Here is a 7,785-nt window from a genome sequence, read left to right on the forward strand (position 1 = left end):
TTTCTAACCTATATTTGTCTTGGATTTTGCTGTGACTTGTCAAATGTGATAAAGTGTGAGTTTAATATTTTCAAGTATTTTCTAACAGTAAGGCAGTATTTACAAGGGAATACAATACTTTTAGTTTATCGAGCAGTATATCAGATAACTTTAGGTATTCAAAAAAAGAGTTTGCATACCTGAAAACATGTAATGTCTAAAACAAAGCTACTTACTTAACCCAGACAGCATTCTCACAAATGTTGCTTTTCTTGGATTAGAGCTAGAAGTATCCTCACCAAGCAACCCTCTCAATCTTTTATTTTAAAAAGTTAGTGTACTTAATTTTAAGCTTTTATACAATGTGTAATTGTGTCAAGTAACTTGGAACAGTTGTAGGGGACAAGCCTTCTCTGTTCATCCTCCAGATAGGCACTGCCACCAGTGAATTCTGCCTTGATTTCATGACTTCTCCTTTGTCTCACATAGTACCAGATTGCATTGTGCATTCAAAAGACACAGCTCATTTATCAGTAGCCATCATTTGTAAAGGTATGATGGAAGGAGAAGGTCAATGAACATTTTAATTCTCATTTCTAGGAGTCATAACTCTTCACAGCAAAGAGACAGTTTACCTCAATAATTACTCTCTCTTTTCCCCACCCCCATATATAAATACCGCTCATCCAACGACATGACATATTTTAATTCACTTATTTGTAATGAAGATTTACTAAAAGATGGGAAAGAGGATTGGGCTCAGAAGAATGTTTGTTATTTATCAGAGAACATAGTTTTTACTGCCTTATTTAATTGGTACCGTAGTACATACCTGTTTAACATTTGAGCCTGATAAATAGAAGCCTTTTGGGGGGTTATTTTACAAGAGTCATAAGTATTTGGCATAAATTCTGGTTAGAAAATTACCTAAAATTGCAAATAATGTGCTATTTGCCCTAAAGCTTTAATCAATTCCTCTTAATATAAAGGAGACACTGAGTTCGTTTCTTCATGAACGTCTTTTTGAAACTGTCACAAATCTGATGGATGAGAAATGAGGGCAGAGTCCTGCCAAGATTATGACATTTATTCCTTTGGCTAAATTTGAAAACATGAAAGAGGCCTTTTTCTTACACATTTTATTTTATAGCACTGCATCAGACAGTTGCTGTTCTTTTCCTTTAAGTTATTTTAGGTAGCTGTAACACAGAAGTCCTTGATGTTTTTTAACTTCTGTTTCATTGGAATGCTAGCAAGCCCCAGCATATATTCCTGGAGTGGACTACTTTACAGTTGTAGTATGTATTAATAGAAGCATAAGCTTTTTTTTTTTTTTTTTTTTTTTTTTAATTCTTTTGGTCAGAGTAAATTTTACTGTGGCCTGGAGCAGGAAAAGAGGGTATGTAGTATTTCTGCACTCTGACAGGTTTGATATGTAGGTAGTGGAAATACTTTAAAAGGAAGCAGACATCCTTTGAAGTTTAAACAAAGGTCTTTGTAGAAAACCTAGACATAATATGATTGTAAATCTAATTATACCAAGCTGTCCAGAAAGACTTAATTTCAGTCAGTCGGTCCACTTTCTTTCAGGTTCCAGTTCATCAAGTAGCTGTAATGCCTGTTTAGTAGGATCCTCCTAACAAGGCATCCTAGTGCCCGAAGGGTCTGTTTTCTTGAAAGGTACCATTTGCTCTTGTTCAGCTTTTTACCTCTGAAGAGCTGCAATCCTTTTTAATTACAAAATCTGATATTGCTGGAAGAAGCATTAGGGGCAACAATGTTAATTGTAGAGAAATCATCATACAGAATTGTTCTCTTTCCTTTGTAAACCACTTTAAGACACACGTCATATGATTTTTAACATGCAGATGTGCAATGAATATGAAAAAAATTCTGAAGCATGTTCTGTGCTCACCTAGATGAACATCAATATCAACAGTTTTATTGTAGCAAATTGAACGAAACCAACTTTAAACCAGTATCACTGAGTGCAGTGAAGTAAAATGTACATAACAAGGTGTATAAAATCTCTTCATTTTTTTCCCCTCATAACCTCCAGAGCTATTGCTTTCTTCCTCCTCTGTATCTTGCTCTCAAAACCCTGTGCAACAAAGCCATACCTTTAATCACTGAAATGGCTGTTTTGTGGGAATGCAGCTGACTCAGACAAGGGAAGGAACAGCTTGGAATTGCTGAAAAAAAAGTAACACTGCAGAGGGTTGGTGAAAGAAGAGCTAGATGTCAGAAAATAGAAGAGAAGATAGGACGGGAAGGAGGGAAGAGCCGCAGGAGGTGGAGAATCTTTTCCTTTAGTACTGCAGTCTTTCGATTCTACACAGTTACACAATGCTTTTCCATCTGTTTTTTAGGCAGACAATATCCTGAAATGGCAGCATATCCCCTGCATGTCTGCAACAGCAGCAATTAAAGAAATATGGCTTTTTTGGCACTTTTGAAATACTGTTGTAACAAACTTGAGAATAGAATTTTCTTTCCACACCAATGTGAAGCACAAGGAACTGCAGAGCAGGCTTCCTTTAGTCACACCACTGGTGTCCCAGTCCTCACTGGAGGACCTGGAAAGATCAGAGGTGGTTCCCTCTCAGTCACTGCTCAGTTTTTGGTTTCTTTGCAAATATTGACAGAAAATATTTTAATTTATGGTAGTTTCTGTGAAAGTTTTATAACATGGCTTCAGCATTGGAACCATCAGGCATCAAACTGTAAAGTCTTTGGTCATATCTGATCTGACCTAGATATTAACTGAAGGTTTACAAGGTAGACTAAATATTTACCTATTGAATATTTAATCATTCTGGAAATAAATTATATTGAGTGCAGCAGGGGAGAACAACGTTCAGTTTTTATTTCTCCTAGATTGAAATATTTAAAGTATGTTCATGGTAGCTTAAAAAGTGGAGTGTCCACTGTTTCCTTAGGCTGTTCATACTTGGCTTTGAATTCCAGTTTATTCTCACAAGTCTAAAAGGCATTGATTTATCAAGCTCACATCCTTTTAATTTATTATCCAGCTGCTGTGAACTGCTAACTAGCTTTTAAGTCAGGAAGCTCAGGAAACTCAGGACTGTCAATGTCAATTACAATTAAACAACTTATGATGCTTCCTTATAATTTTCTCTGTATTTTTTCCTGAGACTTTAAGGAGATAGTGCTATGTTTAGAGACATAATTAAGAAAGTCTGAAACAATGTAACCTGCTTTTTTTGTGTGTGTGTGTGTGGTTCTTTCATTGGTACATATATCATATACTTTCATATATTATACACACATAGAATGTCATCACTTTTGTGTGTGTGTGTGGTAGTATTCACTAAGTAAGGCTAACAAAATTTTTAAATGCCTTTTTTTGTACCTCTTACTTTCCTTATGAGGCCAAGAGATATAATCAAAACTGCAATGAAAAAATAAACCAGGAACCACCACACTGTGGACAGCTACAAAGAGAAGCAAAGTGCTCTGCAGCTCAGCTGCCCCTTCCCCACTTCTGGTTAGGTGTTAACACCGGTGAAAAGGGAATTCAGCACAAACACTTTAGTGCCTACTCAGTAAGCTGCAATACTTAGTCAGCTGTGCCAGCTCCAAAAGCATGGGATGTACTGGTGCGTTACGGGCCAATGCCAGCGTTAAGTGATCCCAGTTTGCTGAAAAGTCTGGCACAGCGTTCTGCTGAAGGGGCTATGGGAGAACATGGGTAAAGAAAGATTGCAAGACTTCCCTGGAAAGCCACTAAGTGGGATTAGCTGATCTTAACATGACTGTCAGCCCCGGCTGTTCTTATTTTGAGGGAGGCCTGCAACTCCCTTCTCCCATCAGTTGTAGATGGTGCAGCATTGTCCACACCATGCTGAGGTCTCGACCGATGGGGGATTTCCAATGCTCATGTCCACACAGGGCACTGGGGAGAAGCCACCCTCCTTCCCATGCCCCCAGCCACAGGAGGCAGCGAGTGGGCAGAGAGCAACACGAAGGCCTGCTGCGAGGGCTGCCCTTCAGACAGGGCAACTCTCCCAAACAGGGAGCGCAGTAAGCTCGTTACATCAAAAACCCCAGGGACCAAGGATAAAAAAGATTCAGATCACCTTGCTAACATAAAAGCTAATAACAATAAGCCTCACTCAAATAAACCGTAAGTCAGGCATTTGCCAGAGTCAGAGAATTGACGCGTGATAAAGAAAGGGCCTTTGGGGAAAGATACCTCTCTTACAAAGAAAGGCTGAGAGAGCTGGAGATCTTCAGCCTGAAGAGAAGGCTCCGGGGTGACTTTATCGCAGCCTTTCAATACTTAAAGGGGGCTTATAAAAAAGATGGAGAGCGACTTTTTCTCAGGCAGACAATGATAGGACAAGGGGGAATCGTTTTAAACTAAAAGAGATGAGATTTAGATTAGAGGTTAGGAGGAAATTCTTCACTCAGACGGTGGTGAGGCCCTGGCACAGGCTGCCCAGAGAAGCTGTGGATGCCCCATCCCTGGAGGTGCTCAAGGCCAGGTTGAACTAGGCCCTGGCCAACCTGATCTAGTGGGAGGTGTCCCTGGCCATGGCAGGGGGTTGGAATCGGGCAATCTTTAAGGTCCCTTTCAACCCAAACCATTCTATGGTTCTGTGATTAGCCATATCTTTATATAGATATATACATATATATATCTATATATACCAGCAATATTTTTTTTTTTAAAAAAAAAGACAAGTTTCCACAGTAAAGCCATTCATTTGTACAATTGTTTTTTTTTACAGGAAATATATCCTCACATTAGTCCTAAGCTGAGGGGGTCAAAAGAAGCCACTTTAAGAGGAATTAGTAAACTTAAAGTAACAAACTGGCAAGGCTGGGCATATTCAAGGCTAAAGAAACTCCAGCATGATATTGTGGGACTGAGAGGTGTAATGTGTAATAAATTTTTGAAAGCAGCCATTGTACCGGAAGAATGGTGCCAAATGAACCATTTTCAGAAGAATCCCAGCATGAATGTGTGGAAAGCAGTAAAACTGAGTTCTGTACCAGGAACATCTGAGACTCCTAAGGCTAAGTGGAGAAAAGGCATGCAAAATGAATATTCATTGTTCCCTGTAGTAAAAGAAGGGAAGAACAGCTAATGTAATCATCAGACAGTCATTTTAAAATAAAGTGCCTTTCTGTATAAATCCTAACTAATGTTGCCATTGAACCATTTGGATGCCAGACAGAGAAGTTAAAATAGGAATAAGAGAAGTTCATGTAGGGTAAATTCATTGGTGAACATTAAATTTGATGTAATGAATGCAGGCTTCAAAACAGGAAGATCATGAATTGTTGCTTATGGAAATTTTTGAGACTACATCAAGAGTCTGCCTGTACCCATACCCTGCCCCTAAGCACTCACTGTTGCTCATTGGCAGAGAATGATATGGGGCTAAACCGACCTTTGGATATTGCCAAGTTCATTCCTCTGGTCCCATATTGCTATAAGCTCAGGGCTCTCAAAGGTAGTTAAGTTGCTAACAGTGTCTGGTTGTAAAGGATATGCTTGCTGCAACTCTGGATCAAGAGTCCAAGTTTCCTAAAGAATAATGGAAATAGTTGTATTCACAGGAAAAGACCTTGGGAAGCCAGATGAAAGGTGCATTGCCTAAACTAGCAAAAAGCTAGGTAGAAACCCAAGTGGCAGCGCAGCAGCAACTGGCTGTAGGCAATTGTCTGAATAGATTTGAAAAACTATGAAAAATAAAAAAGCCGCACAGCTTATAGCCTGTAAGATTCTTCAAATCATAATTCAGTGCAAGTTCCTTAGTGATCAGGATATTTATTTCTGAACACTATCATTACATTGCCACAGGCACAAGATACTGGGGAGATCAGGGAATGGAAGGGAGTACATCATATTTAGTCTTGTTCCCTGTGAAGTCAGTAACAAAGTCACTCTTGATATTAGCTGGAATAAATGTAACTGAATTCCGTTGTTATAATAAAAAAGCTTGGAGTACTATATACTTGGTGATGGGTCTGGTGAATTGCTGAGAACGTGTCCTGCTGGGGTATTTTTTATATAGGCATTGCAAGTGATAAAAACAAAACAAAACAAAAACTTTTGAAACTTATTTTTTTGTTAGGATCAAATGTGTTTTTTGTTTTTTGTTTTTTTTTTTTTTTGTATAAACAGATGTCTCACTCCTGTCCCACATTCCCTTCCTGCTCAGTGAGCTCACAACTAACGTCACAAATTCAGTGTCTTTCCCATAAGAAAAAATGGTTGTTGCCAACACAGATTTGTATTTAATTGCAGGATTGAGTACTGTCTGTGAGAGAGATTTTAACACATACATTGCCTAACCTGGAAATGCAAACTAGAGTTACTGAAGGAAAGTAATTTCTATAACTGGTTTGGTGGATATTTGGTGGATATTTTCAGCTTGCTTGTAAAAAACTCTTTACAAGTCATAAAAACCTCATTATAATTTTGAAACGCATTTCATGACTATGTATCAGATCTACTGCCTGTATAATTTTCAATACTTTAACAGTTTGGGAATTACTGGAATTGCTCAAAGATATGAGAAATAGAAATGCTCCATTCCTCACTGGAATTTCAGTTTGTTGGCCAAGCAGAATTACTGCTTTCTCCAGGCAAGTTTTTGAAAGTCAGTTCTAGTCTAACCCTGGTTTGCAAATGATCAAATAATACAAATAACTATTTAGAATGACAATTGAGTTGTTCCTACAGTGTGACCAAAGCAGTCTGCTAGCCAACAGAAGCTGGGATTAATATCTAAAGGAAAATAAAATGTCACCTTTTCCATGCAATTGTCAGTGCTCAGTGGCTGATGCACTGGATGAGGAGAAGTTACTTTTACCTCGGTTTGTCCAGGTCATGTCCTAATCTATTACACACTTTGATTTCCAGAGGAGCTTCCCAAGCTTTGTGGAAGACCAAGGAATGGGACACAGCAATGTGACTGTAAATGTCATGGGCTACATCTTCAACTATACTTTAGGCCTTACACACCTTCCAGTCTGGGGTGATTCTCAGCCCTGAGTAATGCATTCAGTCTTCTCTTCCAAAACTTGGAAGAGTTAGATACCTCAGGAAGGACTCCTTGGAAACTGGCTGAGCTACAGCCTGTGGAAAGTAACTCATGAATAGCATGAGGTTTGGCATGGAACTGAAAGAGTCTGAGGCATATTTGCATGAATCAGAGCCTAAGCTCGTGCTTCAGGCAAGCTGGTATGACTACAAAACAGGACAAGATCACAAGAGCGTATCTGTTTGGTTTCCACAAGCAACAGAGATATGATTGCATGATGTCGAACCAAACAGCCTTCCCCCAAGGCTAGATGCAGTTTTGTGTTTTCCACACCTATAACGCTTCAGGTTCTGGAGGCCGCCATGCAATCATTGGCTCCGGGCCACTTCTACTGTGCACTACCACATTGCTTAGAACAAGTCTGAATGAATGTGGTTGAAACCAGGAGCCTCCCTGCTCCTGAGCATTTCCTTGGAGCTAAGCACAATCTTGTTCACAAATGGAAATAGCAAAAGTTACTGTGTTTAACACCTAACCTTAACTACCTAAATCTTTCAATCAGGGCTGTGGGAGATCTCTCGTTATCTTTACACCCACATTTCTCCACTTTTGAGTAGAATTAATTACTAATTTCTTTCCTACTATGTGGCAGCAACAGACCCCCTCTTCCCTGTGCTTCTGTGTAGTGCTACATGGACGTGTGCAGGTATTCTCAGCAAAACTGCAAGAACACAGGTGCAAGTCTGAGTCTGGCCTAAGACTCTGCAGAACATTAGCTTTGTACAGA

The sequence above is a fragment of the Oxyura jamaicensis genome, chromosome 4 (assembly GCF_011077185.1).
Source record: "Oxyura jamaicensis isolate SHBP4307 breed ruddy duck chromosome 4, BPBGC_Ojam_1.0, whole genome shotgun sequence".
Classification (NCBI taxonomy): Eukaryota; Metazoa; Chordata; class Aves; order Anseriformes; family Anatidae; genus Oxyura; species Oxyura jamaicensis.